Source organism: Lactuca sativa, chromosome 1 (assembly GCF_002870075.4).
Source record: "Lactuca sativa cultivar Salinas chromosome 1, Lsat_Salinas_v11, whole genome shotgun sequence".
Classification (NCBI taxonomy): domain Eukaryota; kingdom Viridiplantae; phylum Streptophyta; class Magnoliopsida; order Asterales; family Asteraceae; genus Lactuca; species Lactuca sativa.
Window position 1 is genome coordinate 121,801,163 of NC_056623.2, and position 20,277 is coordinate 121,821,439.

Below are 20,277 nucleotides of genomic sequence, written 5' to 3' on the forward strand. Positions count from 1 at the left end.
TTTTATCTTATTTAGTTAACCAAAACAAACTCTTCAATTAACCCTAACTTTTTATAGTCTAATCAAACAAGCTCTTAATTAAGATCAGAAAAGTTGCATTAAGTTCTATGTAAAATTCCCAGCAATATCCAATACTTCTCACAAGCTCGGAAGCATAAATATATAATTTTTACAGTTTATACCAGAGTTAAATCCCAAAGCGGAACCAATCTGATACTTGTTACTTTTACCAATTCATTAGAACAATTACAGATTCTATTAATTGATTAACTAGAATGATAAAACCCTAGCTAGGTGATCAGAATAACAAGAATTCAAATCAAACATTCATTAAGAACAAAACTGAAGAATCTAGATAGAAACAAAAAACAAAAAACAGATCTAATGATCAATCACATGAAAACTACTTGTCTTGGCAGAACTGAAAACTAGGGTTTTAGCCAGACATGGCTAAAATCTGATAAAAACAAATGAAAAGAGACATCAAACAACTAATCTTACTAATCTACTTGAAGGAGATGATCCATAGTCTTCAGATATTCAGAAATCGTTGAAATCAGATAAGAAACGCCTCTAAAATCATATTTTCTTCATCTGGTAACTCTGGAATCGCCAACTTAGGTTACAGGAATGCTATCAGGGTCTATTTATACGTCCAACAGCAAAAATGGCGCACCTGCGATCGCATGTACACAACCTGCGATCGCATGTTTTGAAATAAACGTGTCTCATGCCGTTTTAATGAAGTAGGATACCATTTTAGCACTTTTGTGGCCAACCTGCAATTTCATGTACACAACATGTGATCGCAGGTATTGATCTTTCACTTCCGGATGAATTTTTGGCACAAAAGAACCTCGAATCCAAGCTGCGACCTAACCTGCGATCGCAAAATGGCCCCATGCGATCGCATGAAGGCAACCTGTGATTGCATGTTGTGCCTAAGACATTCGAAATTTCATCTACTTTTCATATCATTTTGAATCGTGTTAATCGGAGTTACGGTTTGCAAGATATGGTCAAAATACTGACAGGGGGTCAAAGCTGCCAGCAACATCCTTTAACTTTAGATTGCATATTCTATCTTCGTGTGATCAATTCAATCGAATGTTTCTTGACCAAAGCATCTTCCAAATATTCCTCATAATCCTTTATAAGTCCCAAGCTCCATTTTAAGCTCCAAACGCGCATCTAACTGCTCCCAAAGCACTACTCCACTCGAACTATCTGAAATCGACATAAAAACATGAGCAGTACGAGAATTCTAACAAAAGACATGAGCTGAACATTATTAAAATAAATGACATGCAAATATACAAAATATGATCCTAAATGATAATGAAAACTACCCTATAAGATGCATAAAACGGAATCTAACACACACACACACATATATATATATATATATATAATCATAATATAAAAAGATTGAGAGAGAATGAAAGAGAGAGAGAGAGAGATAGAGAGAGATAGAGAGTAATAACTCAGCTTGTAAATTAGTGAAGACTAACTGTCTTATTCTCATATATTCTGCCATTGATGCATCTTGATCCCCATTCTTTGATTTTAGGCCTATTCATGCACATGCACAAGTATCTCAATACTTGTCTTAACCTATTAAGAGCTTAATGTTGGATTAGTGTCTAAGTCCATAACTATTTTGGTATGTACTTGACCCGATGGTGCATGGTCCTTTTGGGTTGCCTTCACCAAAGCAACTTGATAGGATGAATTTTCGTGAGAGAGAATTAATTATGATTTATTAATATATTATGAGAATAATATATTAAAGGAGAAATCATATTGTTTAATTAATACTAGTGAATAATTAATTAAGAATTAATTTTGTGGCTAAAAGACATTAATTAAACATATGGGACTAGAACTATCAATTATATGATAGTTAAATATTGGGCTAATGGACTCCATATTAGAGGGGTGGACGAATTCTATGGGGAAACCCATAAGAAATCGCCCTAGGCCTCTAAGAAGGGAGTCCATGGGTTGCTTAGGGCCTAAGCAGTCAAATTAGGGTTTCCTTGTTAGATAACCCTAATAACCTCACTATTTAAGGATCCCTAAAGCACCAAAAACGTGGCTAAGAGTTTCCTTAGGGTTTCCACACGTTTTTGGGTGCCTCCTCTCTTATCATTCTTCATCCTCTTGCTCTTGGTGTTTGTGAGCCATTAGAGGAGTGACACTTGTGACTCTTAGCTTTCTAAAGCCATTACAAGGAGGATTTGAGATTGTTATTGCTATATAACAATCAAGGTGTGATCTAAACCCTAATTCTTATATTAATATTGATTATCATATGCTAAATCTAGGGTTTATATCTTTGGATATTCACTTGCATGTTCATTAGACAAACTAGATCCAAAAGCTATTAAGGTTTGCATGTACACCACATGAATGATGTTTTGCTCAAAACCCATCAGTGGTATCAGAGCCATGGCTGTTTGTTTGATGTAATTGATGCTATTGTGAATTATCCTTTCTTAAAGATCGAAATTTAGGGATTCTGGGGGCTGAACTCGCCGATTGCATGGATGAACTCGCCGAGTCCATGCCTGATTCGACGATTCAGCTGGTCAAAAAGAGGGAATATCGGGATTTTGTGCTATTTTGGCTTAGGATTATTACCAAAAACGTTTTTAATGAATAAAATCCGATTTTTATTGATTTTGGGTGAATATCCTTACCAAAATAGAAGATAATTACCAATTAATCAAATATTTGTTACCTTATATGATTAGATTTATTTATTTGAATTATTTGGTGAATTATCTTGCAAGAATTTGGACTAGGTCAAATTAGATAACCACCAATTAATTGTTAATTGCCTTATTTGAATTTTGTGATCTAGAATATTCTTAACAAAGTTTGGAGAAGTTTCAAATAAACCCCTTTAGGTTTTATAGTTTAAATTTAAACTCAAAAGTTTTTGTTTTTGAAATTTAAATAGTTGAAACCCTAATGTTTTGAAATGTTTTTACAAAAGTAACTAAATGCTTTTACAAATTCCCAATCTTAGTTACTTTAGGCAAAAGTGAATTGATGCAATTCCATGAAATTACACTTTGTACCCTTGCGAAGACATTAGTGGAGTGTGTGTGGTTAACCGACACACTAAATGGTTCTAAGCAAAGGTAGCAAAGGGTGACTCAATGTTTGTCATAGTTCGGTGGAGCATTTGTGGTTAACCGACACATCGAATAGGTGACTGTTACATGTGGGGGCACCATGTAAGTTTGCATGGTTATTCACACCCGCTTTGTGATCCTCGGTATCCCAGTCACAACTAGAGGGGCATATCAAGATTTAAACATGCCATTGAAAAGTTCAATGAATCTCAAAGGATCTAGGAGTTTTCATAGATTTAAAACTTAAATTTCTTTTTCGTTTTTCATGGTGGAAATTGGTAAATCGTCATTTACCTACCTTCAAATATTTTGTAACTAGATTACGGCATCCCTTTTCTAGGTTGTAGAGTATTGTGTTGGGTCCTTGCCTTAATATCTCATTTGGGTGATTTATTAAGGACTCAATCAATCAACTAACTTGAATTTATATTCTCCCGTTTTGTAGATGTCAAAGTACGACAACTATGGTCTTCCCAAATCCCGTGGAACAAGCTTTCCACATGAAGATGATATTCCACGATTCGATCGAGGAACAAGAGATCATGCTTCACTTCCTCCACCTCCTCCAATTATTCTCCCTAACCCACAAGTTCGAAGGCTTGAAAAGTTCAAGCTCACTCAAGCCCTTTTGGCAAGTAAACATGAAGAAGGAAAGTCGGTGTGTGCACACGTCCTAGAGATGAAGTCACATATTGATAGGTTAAGAATGTTGGGATCCGTTGTCTGTGAGGAGCTGGCTATTGATTGGGTTCTTCAGTCGCTTCCTAACTCATATAGTGAGTTAGTAAGAGAGTACTATATGATGAACCACGATGTGACCCTTATAGATCTCACCTACATGCTTATTGCTGCTAAGTCAGCAATGGTTTGGCGCACTGGAAAAGTAAAGTTGATTGGTGAATCTGCCTTCCAGATCTCTATGGATATAGGCAATGGCAACGAAAGCCATGCCATGATCGAAAAGTTTGATCATAAGAGAAAGGCAAAGTCTGAAGTAGTTCCATGTGCTGTTCCACAAGAGTCAATTTGTTTTTATTGTCAAGAGAAGGGGCATTGGAGACGAAGCTGCCCTATTTACCTAAGAGATCTAAGAGATGGGAGAGTCAAAACGTATGGCTCTGCTTTAGGTAAATTCCATTAACTAACTCTTTTAAGTTCCTATTCTAGATTCTTAATACATGATGTGATAATATTACATTTCGATGTTTTGTAGGATCAAAGAAAAGCGAGCAAGCTTAAGGGAAGAAGTGAGCGGAATCTAATCGTGAAGAAATGGATTTCGATCGCATTACTTGAAGATTAGAATCTTAAGCTACTACTTGGAGTTAGAATAGATTGCTTAGGAATATGGAACAACATAGTTTTTCAGTTGAATTGCATTGTAAGGACAAATTTTTCTGCAAAAAAATAAATTTTGATTTTTATATTATTTATTTATCCTTGCAATGGCATGTATGAAAAATTGATGTTTGTAAATTTCTATTATTAGCAATAATGGATTTGATTCTTAATTATGTTATTTGTGGAAAGGTCAAGAATTTACCAAATAATGAAAGTTTCTCATCGCCAAAGTTTCAATTGGACAGAAACATGGAATCATACAACTTGGTTGCATGATGAATGAGAAATTTCATATTTGGAAATTAGACTAATTCGTTGACAAAGTGTCAAGTGAAGGAGTAGGAGATCGAGTACACAAAGTTGTGTGTTGATCAAGTCCACCACAAGAGTAACAAAGATATTCATCATGATTTACTAAAGGTTTAGTAAATATGATTATACTTCTAACATTAAGTGTAGTTCTGAATTGATTGAAAGAGTTTAAATCAATATCAGAACGAATAAGAAGAATCAAGTAGGCAGAAAGTTAAAAGTTTCTCTATTCTAAGAAGAAGGGAGAGTACCTTTTATTATGTTTTATGATAAGTCTTAATGATTAAGAACCATATCTCAATTTATCCTCTAAGTGAGTCTTAGTACAACTGTATGTCTGAGAAGAGGAATCAAGAATTGAAGAAATGGTTAAATCAAGAAGTCAATCATACTTCGTTCCAAAACAAGTCTTAGAGTTAAGATTGTGACATTGAGTGTCAAGTCTTAAGAAGGTTTATAACATTCATTAAATGTAGAATTTGGAAAAAGGTTTTCTTATTCTAGCACATTTGAAATTGGTAAGTTGTGATGTCTTGGATTAGACAAAGACCAACGAGGACCAATTTTGTGAAATGTTTAGTCTTGATAAAAGCTAAACTAACTCTTGAATATTTTTTTGTCGAGAAATGTTTATTGACAAGAGAATCTTATATGTCAAGGAGTCAGTGGGAGTCTTAATGGTCTCGAAAAGTTTCAAGAACTAATCAAGAATAAACCTTATCGATCATTACTAGCACACGAGTTGAAGTTTACAACCTATCGTGTTGACACTATCTTGTTTCTGTGACCGTTCCAATTGAGTTAATTATGCATGTGAGTTCTATGAGTTCTCATTTCAACTCATAAAAGGCAAGCACCATGATCAATGGAAAGTACATTAATAGGAAAGGGTGAGCTGCTTAACTACTTGGAAGACATGGTGGGCACTCGTGTTACCATAAGGAAAGAAATCAAGATTGAGAAAGTTCGGTCCATACGAGTTTGGATTTGTCGCAAACCTTGGTTTTGACAAATTCACATGGATAGGAACACATACACCATTAAAATCTAAGTGTCATAAGATTCCCTCCTTCATGAAGATGACTGTGAGGAAATACTTTCACTAAGAGAGATTTTAAGAAGATAGTGATTGTGAAAATTGGATTCTCGAATTTGATTATGGTTATGGTATCCCTTTCCATGATTTGAATTGTGAGATTTGGCAATTAGTCTGAATTGTTTAGACAAACATATGAGCTATCTGAGGCAAAGGTGTATAAGCTTAGATAAAGGATTATCAAAGCATTAGGTATTAGAAATATGAACTTAAGAAATTCAATAGGTATTATTTTTCTGGAAGTTAAGTTGTTTTCTGAATACATGTCAAAGCTAGTGGGCGCATAAGTGTTATGCTTATATGATAATAATCATCATGATAGTGGGAGCATAAATGTTGTTCTCGTATGATTATTATGGAAAGTATTGCAAGTTAGCAATATTAATTATAGAAAACAAGAGTTATACTTTGCAAAGTCGCAAGGGTTGAAAAGTTGTTTTGCTATAATTAAGGGAGAGAATATTATGCTTCATTTCAAATCTAAAGGCTTAGGTTGTGGAATGTTAATAAATTTAGTCAAGGATACACAGTGCATTCTCAAAATTTCGATTATGATTATGGTATCCCTCTTCATAGTTGGAATTGTGAGAATGTGACATATAAAATATTATGGCAGAAGATTGATAAAGTATCAGATCTTTATGTAAGACATTATGCATCGTGTCGTATACGCTTCGGGTAAAAGGATCGACTGCAAATGCTATAATATTTAACCATTCTAAAATTTCTAAATGTCTAGAGCATTAAGAGGGAAAAAGGACAAGAATCGGTTTTGACTAAGATAATTAAACAACTATCAAAGGATGATCCAAAGCTCGCTGAGGATTGGTCGCTTGTGAGTGGTTGGAAGTATGGTATTGGATGTACCATATTGACATTTTTATGAATAGATAAGATTCTATTAAGAATGAGTTGTCATATGGCAAATATGGAAATGTTTCCATATTGGGAGTTGGATATTGAGAGTCTATGTCTAGATTAGAAAATTTTATGCAAAAGGATGTTCAAAGGAATGTACTTTGAGTGAGAGACATCACATCTATGGAATTTTATTGTAACAATATCAAATAGAGGACTTTGTAATTTCATTGGCAATAGTCATTGTGACTTTTGTGCTATGACATTACAAAAGGAATGTTGCATAAAATGTTAGAATCTAGTATATTCCATAAGTGGCAAGAATTTGATATTCTTACACTTGTGATAGGGATTAGGAGTTGTGAAATGAGTATGATTGGAAATGTGTTCATTTGATCTATTTCACAAAGTAAGGACCATAGGTAAACATTATGTGCATGCTAAGAGCATGGGACAAGTCTAGTAAAAAATTCAAGTAAGATGTTGATTACCCGAAATAACAAATAATGAGTAATCAATATGGTGATTGAATAAAATGTTTTATTTATACCCAGAGTTTGGGGCCATATGGGATTAGTATTATTCTTGTGTTTCACTTTGCATGTTTTGACTTCCTGAATAATTAATTATTTCAGAATAATCAAATTATTCAAACGGACCATAGTCGTTCATATGTTGGCAGTAGGTATGAATGAAGACTATCGTGAATTGGTGTGTGGATTGTCTAAAGTGTATTAGACATAAGCAAATGTTTGCTGCAACGTTCATGAGTGCTTATGAATACGATTTGAGCATTGGATTAAACCCACGCTCACTTAGATCACTTCATGGATTTAATCACGAGTGATTGTGAGTCGATAATATTGTATATTCTTGAAACCGAGATGTGTGAGTTGTATCTTGCGAGTCGGTTACACATTGATAATATGTAAACACAATAGTAACTTGGTGTTATAAAACATATTGTTGTGTGTGATTCGATAAGTGAGTGCAAGCAAGCATTGAATCAAAGTTTATCTGCTCCTTTTATCCAAAGTGGGATGAAAGCGATATATGTGGGCCCCTCGATGATTTAGTGATGACACCTAAGCGCTTGGCCAAGCCGGGACTAATTTGATGTGTTCAATTGTAGTCTGTTGTCATAAATCGGAAATCGAGAAACAACACATAGATAGAGAGAATGATTTAAATCCATGTCTCAGTCTATACGATATCTAGAATGAAGTAATATATGATCCCTTATCTAAAGGACGTGTATCTGATAAGATTAGAGTTGACAGCGGCTTTTGAAAGCTACGATTGCGGATCAGGATCTGAAGCGATATGCATAATAGTTGTTAGACTTATACAAGTGGGAGACTGTTGGATTAGTGTGTAATTCCATAACTATTTTGGTATGTACTTGACCCGATGGTGCATGTGTTGGAATAGTGTCTAAGGCTGCAACTATATTAGGCAAGTATGTGACCCGATTGTGCATGGTCCTTTTGGGTTGCCTTCACCATAGCAACTTGATAGGATGATTTATTATGAGAGAATAAATATTATTAATATATTATGAGAATAATATAAGGAATAATAATATTGTTATTTGATTAATATAAGTCATAAATTAATTAGAATTAATTTGGTGACTTAAAGAGATTAATTAAATAAGAGGGTATAAACTATCAATTGTTTGATAGTTACACTTTGGGCTGTAAATCCTTCTTGGATAGGGTTGGACGATTTCTAGGGCTTGGGATAAGCCACAAATTGTCCAAGGGCTTATCATGGAAAGGATTTGGATTGCTTTGAGTTAAGATTATCCAACTTGGGTTTAAGGGTGAAACCCTAGGAGCCTTACAAGTATAAATAGACCCTTGGGGCAAGGGAAATCGGCACCTCTGCTAAAGCAAAGAAACCCTGGCCAATTTCTATTCCCTCTCCTCTCTCTCAAATCATCCTCTTGCTAGTTGGTGTTTGTAAGCCATTAGAGGAGTGACATTTGTGACTCTAAAGCTCCAAGAACAAGAAGATCAAACAAGTGTTTCAAGGTAAGCTTCTAACTATGATTTTGTATTGTTCTTATGCTCTATTAGCTATTAGAAGTCTTGGATCCAATGCATGTTTAATTAGAGAAACCTAGATCCAAGCATTAGGGTTTGTATATGCACATAGGAATGTTCATATGGCCAAAACCCATCAGTGGTATCAGAGACTAGATTGGTTTCTATTAAATTGATGCTTGATTGTTTGTTTCTTGCTTGCAAAATTCGAATTTTGTGTTTCTGAGTCATGAAATCGACGAGTCCCATTGTGGACTCGGCGAGTTCACCTGACTCGACGAGTCCAGTTGGGAACTCGGCGAGTCCGAGCGTCAGGAAGGGCCAAATCGGGATTTGTTGATATTTATCTTATGGAAACTTGCCTTTATCATATTAGATCAATCCTAATCCGATTTTTTGATATATATATATATATATATATATATATATATATATATATATATATATATATATATATATGACTATAATCTTTATCTAATTAAAGATATTTCAATTAATAAAATATTTAATTTCCTTATGTGATAATTAATTAATTATTTTGATTAAATTGGTAAATTATTTTGCAAGAAATCATTAAATAAATCAAATATGGATAATTATGGAATTAATTGTTAATTAAGATTATTTGTTATTTGATCATCCATGTTTTAAATGTTTAAAACTTGCCCTCAAGTTTTGAAATTTATGTTTTGTGATAAAAAGTTTAATTTAAATTTCAAACCCTATAATTTTACAAGTTTAAAATACAACCCTATACTAATATAATATTACAAGATTAATATATATATATATATATATATATATATATATATATATATATATACATATATATGTATAACTAAAATGCTAGTCTTACCGTTAGTAGGCCTCATTCACGAAGCCGGTCTATAAGGTGGGTATAAGGTTGCGGCCTATAAAATGGCGCTTAATGGGTGTACACTCACACCCACCGCTTGCTTGATCGGTGGAGGGTCATTAGCCGAACGGGTAGGATAGGGCAACCTCATCCTCTCATTAAAAGTATAATATGAAATACAAAGTAACTACATATTTTTCAAAAAAATTTCCCAATCTTAGTTACTTAAGGAAAAGTGAATTGATGCAATCCCATGAAATTACACTTTGCACCTTGCTAAGAAGTTAGTAGAGCGTGTGTGGTTTACCGGCACACTAATTGGTTCTAAGCGAAGGTGGCAAAGGGTGATTCATTGTTTATCATATTTCGATGGAGCATGTGTGGTTTATCGACACATCGAATAGGTGATCATTACAATGAAGCCACCATGTAAATTTGCATGGTAATTCGCACCCACTTTGTGATCCTCGGTATCCCAGTCACAAACAAGAGGGGCATATCGAGATTTAAACATGCCATTGAAAAGTTTCAATGAATCTCATGTAAACCTAGGAATTCTCAAATACAATTTAGAACTTAGAGTTATGTTTTGTGGTGGAGAATTAGTGAATCGTCATTCACTTACCTTCAAATTGTTTGCATGTTAGATTACGACATCCCTTTTCTAATATGCAAATATTGTTGTTGGATCCTAGCCCTAATTTTTCTTATTGGGTGATAATTAGGGATTCATATTCTAATCTATCTTTGTCCTTTCTATTTGTAGATGTCGAACGCAAACAACGTTGCTGCTAGTTCATTCACATTGATGAGCCTTTGTCAAAAGGTCACTTTCGATGGGACGAACTTTAGCGAATGGATAAGATACATTCACACTATTGCTCGCTATGAGGATAAGGAGTATGTCCTCGATGAGAAGCTTGAGAAAATCAACCCTAAAATCGCTACTCCGGCTGAAATGACCGCTTTTGAAACTCACGAGCGTGATGCAACGAAGGTTCATTGCATCATGATAGCCATTATGAACCCCGAATTCCAAAAGTCCTATGAGGACATGTACCCTTACGAGATGCACCAAGACTTTTTGGAGAGATACCACCAAAACGCGAGACAAGAGCGTTATGAGATTTTCACTAACACGATTTCCGCTAAAATGGGTCATGGAGAGTCTCTTACCATGCACCTGCAAAAGATGCAAAGGTATGTCGACCATCTTCACAAGTTGAATGTTGACTTTGGGGAAGAGTTGGCGATCGACATGGTGCTTCACTCTTTTCCTCCAAGTTACAATCAATTTAGGATGACCTACCACATGAACAAAGAAGAGGTCACCCTAAGCAAGCTCCAAGGTCTCTTGAGGGTCACTGAGAGCAACTTCAAGGACAAGTATGTTGCACCAACTCCCAATCCACCTGCTGCTCCTGTTTTGGCTATTGGACAAGGAAGGGGAAAGAAGAGGAAGGCTTCGTCTAAGAACCATCGCAAGGTTAAACCCCGAGATGGTGCCTCTTCTAGTGGGACCAAAGTTGATCCTGCTAAACCCTGCCCTAACCCAAAGGAGGCCGAGTGCCACCACTGTCACAAGATAGGACATTGGAAGAGAAGCTGCCCAGAGTACCTGCAAGCCATCAAGGAAGGAAAGAGCAAGCCGTCTTTCGCAAGTATATATACAGAATTAAATCTAACGATTCATCTCATGATATTTCTAGGGTTCTTGATACCGGTTATGGTTACCACACTTGTTCTAATGTGTAGGGACTAAGAAGAAATAGAGACGTGGAGCATGGAAGAATAAATCTAATCATGGGGAATAGAAGATCGTCGCCTGTGACCAAGATTGGAGTGTATTCTTTAGTGCTTAGGAATGGTTTATATTTATATTTGAACAATTGTTGCTATTCGCTAGAAATGGCTAGAATCATCATTTCATTTCATGCTTTGTTTAGACAAGGTTTTAGATTTTCTTTTAATAATGAGAATGGTTCTATTTTGGCTTATCTAAATGGTGTCTTTTATTTTGAAGCTATACCATGTAATGGAATTTATGAAACCGTTATGACTGTAGATAACTTAGGAAATGATGTTTTATGCATGGATTCTTCCAATAGTATGGATAGAGCATCCTTGTGGCATTCTCGTCTTGGACATGTCAACAAGAAGCGCATAGCCCAACTCCAAAAGGATGGAGTGTTGGAGTCATTTGACCTTAGGGAAGATGACACATGCGAATCTTGTTTACTTGGAAAGATGACTAAGCCACCCTTCACAAGTATGTGTGAAAGGGGTGAGGGTCTATTAGACCTAATACATGCCGATGTATGTGGACCGTTTAGATCAACCACGAAGGATGGGAACCGGTTCTATGTGACTTTTACCGATGACTTTAGTAGATATGGGTATATCTACTTAATCAAGCAAAAGTCAGAAACTTTTGAAAAGTTCAAAGAGTTCAAGAATGAAGTGGAGAATCAATTAGGCAGGAAAATCAAGATGCTTCGATCCGATTGAGGAGGAGAGTACCTAAGTCTTGAATTCCACGATTATCTCAAGGAGTGTGGAATAGTTTCACAATTGACGCCACCTAGGACACCACAATTGAATGGTGTGGCAGAAAGGCGTAATCGAACCTTGTTGGACATGGTTCGCTCTATGATGAGTCGTGCTTCACTACCTATCTCTTTTTGGGGGTATGCCTTAGAGACTGCCACCCATATCCTTAACCGAGTCCCTACTAAGAAGGTTGCCAAAACACATCATGAGATGTGGACAGGAAAAGCTCCCTCGTTGGCACATATCAAGGTTTGGGGTTGCGAGGCTTTCGTAAGACGAGATACTCATGACAAGCTCGAACCTCGTAGTGAGCGATGTATTTTCATCGGCTACCCGTAGAAATCCTTTGGATATCTCTTCTATAGAACGAAGGACAATGTTTTCTTTGTTGTGAGGAGAGGAGTTTTCCGAGAACGAGAACTCATAAGCCGAGGAGACAGTGGGAGGCAAATCGAGCTTGAAGAGATTCAAGAGTCGATAGATGAAGGAACCTCTACGGCTGGCACTCAACCCGAGGAGGAAACTCAGGTTGAATCGATTGACGAATCCTTACCTCTTAGACGTTCTGAAAGAGTTAGAGTTCAACCCCAGTTTTATGGTTTTCATATTACTACCAAAGGGGACACGTATATTAGTGATGGTACAGTAATAAACCTTGATGAACCTAATAGCTATAAGGAAGCCATGGCAGGCCCGGAGTCTATGCAATGGAAAGAGGCAATGGATAGCGAGATCCAATCCATGTATGATAACCATGTTTGGAATTTGGTTGATAATGTGCCCGGACGTAAGACCGTTGGGTGCAAATGGATCTTCAAGAAGAAGACCGACGTGGATGGAAATGTACACACATATAAAGTGCGATTGGTTGCGAAGGGCTTTACTCAAACTCCCGGAGTTGACTATGATGAGATTTTCTCACCAGTTGCGAAGATAAAATCTATTAGAGTGATGCTAGCGATTGCCGCATTTCATGATTATGAGATTTGGCAAATGGATTTCAAGACCGCTTTCCTTAATGGGAAGTTGGCTGAGGATGTTTACATGGCTCAGCCAGAGGGGTTTGTGGATCCGAAGCATCCGAATAGAGTGTGTAAGCTTGAGAAGTCCATTTATGGACTTAAGCAAGCATCTCGCAGATGGAATCTTTGCTTCGATGAGAAAGTCAAAGAGTTTAGATTCGTACGAAGCTAAGATGTATCGTGTGTATATGCCAAAGCCAGTGGGAGCATAGTTAGATTTCTCGTTTTGTATGTTGATGACATACTACTCATAGGAAACGACATCCCGACTCTGCAGGAGGTTAAGTCCTGGCTCGGGAAGTGCTTCGCCATGAAGGACCTCGAAGAGGCTTCCTATATTTTGGGAATAAGGATAGTAAGAGAGAGAAGTAAGAGACTAATAGGACTTAGTCAGAACACTTACTTAGAGAAGGTACTAAAATGTTTTAGTATGGAAAACTCGAAGAAGGGAGAATTACCGATACGGAGTAATGTCAAGTTGAGTAAGACTCAAATCCGAGTACCAAAGCAGAAATAGCAGAAATGAGCCGAGTACCATACGCTTCCGCAGTTGGCTCAATCATGTATGCTATGACTTGTACTCGCCCTGATGTAGCCTTTGCTTTGAGCATGGTTAGCAGATATCAAGGGAACCCTGCCAGAGACCATTAGATTGCGGTTAAGAATATCCTTAAGTACCTTCGGAGGACGAAGGAATGGTTCTTAGTCCTCGGAGGGAGTGACGACTTGAAGGTGCGAGGGTATAGTGACGCCAACTTTCAGACCGACAGGGACAACTACCGTTCGTAGTCGGGCTGGGTCTTTACCCTGAATGGAGGAGCAGTGACTTGGAAACGTTCCAAGCAGGAAACCGTAGCTGATTCAATGTGCGAATCAGAATACATTGCAGCAAGCGAAGCGTCGAAGGAGGCAATATGGTTGAAGAACTTCATCGGTAATCTTGGAGTTGTACCTGCCATAAAGGAGCCCATGGAGATTTTCTGTGATAATGAAGGAGCGGTTGCCTTGACCAAGGAATCGAGAGATCATGGTAGATCACGACACATCGACAGAAAATATCACTTTATTAGACATCGTGTAGAAGAAGGACAACTCGTAGTGAAGAGGATATCATCAGAAGATAACCTAATAGATCCGCTTATGAAGGGACTGAGTAGGGTTAAGCACTTGCAGCATGCTAGGAGTATTGGGCTGAAGGATGATATTAGCATAGATTAGATAGTAGTAGAAACGTGTAATAGATAAATGTAATTGACATTTGATGATTAAATAAAAGAGTATTATTTATAAGTAATGTTCCTGTCTTATGTTAATTATTTAAGTATTGTTTCATTTTGCATGTTTTGACTTCCAGAATAATTGAATTTATTAAGAATAATCGAATTATTCAAATTGTCCACAATCATTCATATGTTGGAAGTAGATATGAATGAAGATTGTCATGAATTGGTGTGTAGATTGTCTAAATGGTATTAGACATAGCAAAGGTTGCTGCAACGTTCATGAGTGCTTATGAACTAGTTTTGAGCATTGGAACAAACCCACGCTTGCTGGAATCACCTTATGGAATATGATATAAAAGGGTATCGCAAGACGATAATATCATATAGTCTTAAAACCTAGATCTATGGTTTGTTATTTGTTAATTGGTTGTACATTGATAATGCGAAAACGCATCAGTAACTCGGTGTTATAAAACACATTGTTGTGTATAGTTGATTAATGAATAAGTAAATGCATATAAGTCGAAGTTTATCTGTTACTTTTATCCCAAGAGGGTAAAAGCGATATCTCGGCCGCTCGATGATTTGATTTGACTTATGTGCCGGGCCCGGTCAGAACTCAATTCATATGTTCGATTAAGTTCTATGTCAAATGAATCGGAGATCGAGAAACCAAATGGTAGACAAATTATTCCACAGAATTGTCAGCATGATATCTAACAGAGGACTGTACGATCCCTTATCTAAAGGACAAGATTGATTAGATCAGAGTTTGACAGCGTCTTTGAGAGCTATGATTGCAAATCGAATTGTACTTGTGCATATAGTTACTAGACTTATCCAAGTGGGAGACTGTTGGAATAGTGTCTAAGGGTGCAACTATATTAGGCAAGTATGTGACCTGATTGTGCATGGTCCTTTTGGGTTGCCTTCACCATAGCAACTTGATAGGATGATTTATTATGAGAGAATAAATATTATTAATATATTATGAGAATAATATAAGGAATAATAATATTGTTATTTGATTAATATAAGTCATAAATTAATTAGAATTAATTTGGTGACTTAAAGAGATTAATTAAATAAAAGGGTATAAACTGTCAATTGTTTGATAGTTACACTTTGGGCTGTAAATCCTTCTTGGATAGGGTTGGACGATTTCTAGGGCTTGGGATAAGCCACAAATCATCCAAGGGATTATCATGGAAAGGATTTGGATTGTTTTGAGTAAAGATTATCCAACTAGGGTTTAAGGGTGAAACCCTAGGAGCCTTACAGGTATAAATAGACCCTTGGGGCAAGGGAAATCGGCACCTCTGCTAAAGCAAAGAAACCCTGGCCAATTTCTATTCCCTCTCCTCTCTCTCAAATCATCCTCTTGCTAATTGGTGTTTGTAATCCATTAGAGGAGTGACATTTGTGACTCTAAAGCTCCAAGAACAAGAAGATCAAACAAGTGTTTCAAGGTAAGCTTCTAACTATGATTTTGTATTGTTCTTATGCTCTATTAGCTATTAGAAGTCTTGGATCCAATGCATGTTTAATTAGAGAAACCTAGATCCAAGCATTAGGGTTTGTATGTGCACATAGGAATGTTCATATGGCCAAAACCCATCAGCATGGTCCTTTTGGGTTGCCTTCACCAAAGCAACTTGATAGGATGAATTATGGAGAGAGAGAATTAATTATGATTTATTAATATAGTATGAGAATAACATATTAAAGGAGAAATCATATTGTTTAATTAATATTAGTCAATAATTAATTAAGAATTGATTTTGTGGGTAAAAGACATTAATTAAACTTAAGGGACTAGAACTGTTAGTTGTATGATAGTTGAATATTGGGCTAATGGACTCCATATTAGAGGGGTGGACGAATTCTATGGGGGAAACCCATTAGAAATCTTCCTAGGCTTCTAAGAAGGGAGTGCATGGGTTGCTTATTGCCTAAGCAGTCAAATTAGGGTTTCCTTGTTAGATAAGCCTAATAGCCTCACTATTTAAGGATCCCTAGAGCACCAAAAACGTGGCTTAGAGTTTTCTTAGGGTTTCCACACGTTTTTGGGTGCCTCCTCACTTATCTGTCTTCATCCTCTTGCTCTTGGTGTTTGTGAGCCATTAGAGGAGTGACAATTGTGACTCTAAGCTTTCTAAAGCCATTACAAGGAGGATTTGAGATTGTTATCGCTATATAACAATCAAGGTATGATATAAACCCTAATTCATATATTAATATTGATTATCATATGCTAGATCTAGGGTTTATAGCTTTGGATATTCAATTGCATGTTCATTAGACAAACTAGATGCAAAAGCTATTAGGGTTTGCATGTACACCATAGGAATGATGTTTTACTCAAAACCCATCACTTAATGACTCGTAAGCTCAAAATGACCACTTAATGGATCAAAACTCTTTCTTTTCATTCTCTATCTCTTAATCCAATATAATTAAAGAATTAAGCATCCCATAATACCTAATTCATCATAATCTACTCTAATGCATCAATTAATATTCTAATTAGTTAGGGTTTTAAACCCTAACTTCACATACATATATTTCACCATGGTAATCACTTTCTAAGCTTTATTAAAGCATCTAAACACTATCATTAACATCATAATTAAGCTTTAGGTTTATCAGTTCAACCAATCTACTCTAATCAAACATTTCACTAAAATCGGGAAATCTTAGCATAATGGAGAGAGGATGAAAATACTTATCAAGCTCCATCCGTAACACTCCAAAAATCATAAAAATTAAAGAAATCAACAACGAATATCAATAATTGTTTACAAAATACCATTGTTTCAAAAGTGAAGTCATAATAGAATGTCCCAAAAATCAATATCATGAAAATAGGAAGATGTGCACGATCAGGTCTTCGCTTTCCTATGATCCCCTGAAGTATCTGAAACAATAAACTGAAACTATAAGCCAAAGCTTAGTAAGTTACCCCAAAGTACCATCAAACAACATATAATATACATAGATTTAGCATGTTGGGTCCACAATCTCCTGGTTGGATTACCTCGGACCACAACCTCCTGGTTGGATTGCCCTGCATTCCACATACTAGGTCCACAACCTCCCGATTGGATTACCCTAGACCAGAACCTCACAGTTGGAATGCCCTTGTCTGTTAACTGACAGCACATAACAATAGTCTCAACTCACATGACATATCAACATATAATAGACAACAAACATACTCAACAAACAAATAATGATATAACCAATAATCACAGGTAGTCCTACAGGTCTACCAGTCTAACACCTATTAGCAACTATCAAAGTCATACAAGTCTATCATGCGCTCAACATATCAATAAACAATATGAAACAAATTATCAACCAATGGGTAGGCCATGTTGCCTTCGAACTACAAGTATGGTAAGGAAAACTCACCTCTCAGTATGAAAAGATCTCTGATAGAACCCATTTCCGAATGACAACTCAACTGGTCACCTAAACACCAAATAATGACCAATCTCAAATACCACTCAAATGACCTAAAATACCCTTAGGTAAAACTTGGTAAAATCTAAAAAGTCAAAATTTGGTCAACACAACTAAGTACGTTGGGTGTACCCAGCCTGAACGCGGGGCGTACTCAGCCCTTGACCAAAATCATGAGGTTGACCTAGCACGCTCAACGTACCAATCTGTATGCCCAACGTACGAGGCCTTCCATTAATCCTTCTATTAAGAGCTTATTCCCTTAATATTTTTCGTCCATTTCTCCGATCTGACCCTAAACTAACGTCCTTCACCATAAAGTTTCCGACTTTATGGTGTTGCATGGCTAACAAATGCTTAGGAGTTAAAACCCCAACTTCTTAACCCATTAAGATACCTCAAAACTTGTATGGGGTGAAAGGAAGGACTAAGAAACTACCATAAAACATCCATAAAGGACAACTCATTGGCTCTAGGGTAGCTCATATACCCAAAAGAACCAAGAATATGAGGGCTAATAAGCACAAAATTTTAACATAAACAAGATATAGTGATATTATCATCAAATTCAAAACTTTATACCTCAAAATGAATCTTGGAGGTGAGGTGATCCTGGATTTATATATTCTTGATCTTCCAAGTTGGTGCTTCACTCTTCTCCTTGCTTCAAAAGCACCACAAACACACACTTTCAAGCTCAAAGGAACACACACATGAGATTAGGGTTGCAATGGACAAAATGAGGGTTGGAGGTCGGTGAGGAGTGAGAATTGGAGAGCTAATGATGTTTATATAGATTTCAAACCCTAAAAATTAGGCCCTGTGGATCAGGCACATATGCCCAACGTATGCGAGCTCATCCCCAAAATTACAAAAATGCTACTATGGGCCATTTTGATACATTTTCCATGCATAAGGGCTAAATGGAATTAATCTTCATACTTAGGGTTAAGATGGAAAATACCTCATCTTCAGAAGGTTACACCATCTCTAGTTTCTTTTTCCCACATTCTAACAACCAAATTGCCAACATTTAGCAATCAATCAATTTGGGGCGTTTTGATTCGGAAATGAGGTTGTAAAAATTTAGAACTTGACTTAAACTCTCAAAATTGCACCGAAGTTCCTTACTTAGCACAAATCGGAAACCACTTTGACCTCATTCAATGGCCGTGTAAATGCTTGCCACGTCATGACATTCTACTTTCCACACAGTTGTGCTCTTCGTCCATTAGCAACCTAATTTGGCCACCGTGCCATGCCACCCATATACCGCACCGCGGGGAAAAGTAAGATGCCATTTCTCAGTTATAAAGAAGACTATGTCTGGACCTTTTTTACTGCTTGCCGCGTTGTAGACATCTACTTTTCGTATCACGGTTCTGACTTGACAGCAATCCCTTGGGCTGATTCCATTCCAACTTTGGGACAACTTTGTCCCAACTTCTTCTTCGTTTCTAACCCGTTTTATTATGGATTTTATAGACTACAAAATCATGTAAAATGCAAAAAACACTTAAAAATTAAGAGGATTTATGCATCCTATAAAGGGTCTATGTCATAACACTTTGAAGGCAACGTACCATAAACAAAAAAAACTAACATAAACGCTAACATAATAGAAATCATGGGATTAGGGTTAAATACCTTTAATTTTTTATAAACAATACTTCAATCCCCTTGTTGAGTAGGTCATGGAAATCTTTGCACCAAAAAAATGATGCTTTTAATGTCTCACACCTAAACCCCAAAACTAGAAGACAAGAGGAGAGAGGAAGAGGATATTTCCGGCCAGAGTATCCTTAAGGGAATGATATGAATGAAAATAATAACCCTTAGGGTCCTATTTATAGTGTAAATGAGACAAGAAAAACCGTAGATTTGAATAATAAAATACTCAAATTTATTCTATTAAAATATGGTATCCTTATCAACTTTAGGAATATTTTAGAAACTCTATAACACTCCTAAATTTCGTTCATCACTATATTGGTTCTAGAATTTTCTTTCCTTGCTCAATTATGCACAATTACAGTTTAACCCTTCGACCTTTAGTTGATCCAATTAATCCCAAATTAATCTAGATTACTTTTGATTAATAATTAAATAATTCTAACTGATTTCACATTAATTTATTAACCATATAAAGCAGTGAATCAATCATTTAACAATTGATCTCTTATTAATTTATTAGTTAGATAATAAATTAACAAGTCAGTTATCTATTTCCAAGTAATATGTTAATCATAATATATTAACAAATCATTTATTATAATTTATTACTCATAAATAAACTAATATACATGCCCTCTTTCTCTAAATGTAATTCTTACAAAGTTCTAGTTACGAGGGAAACCTAAAAA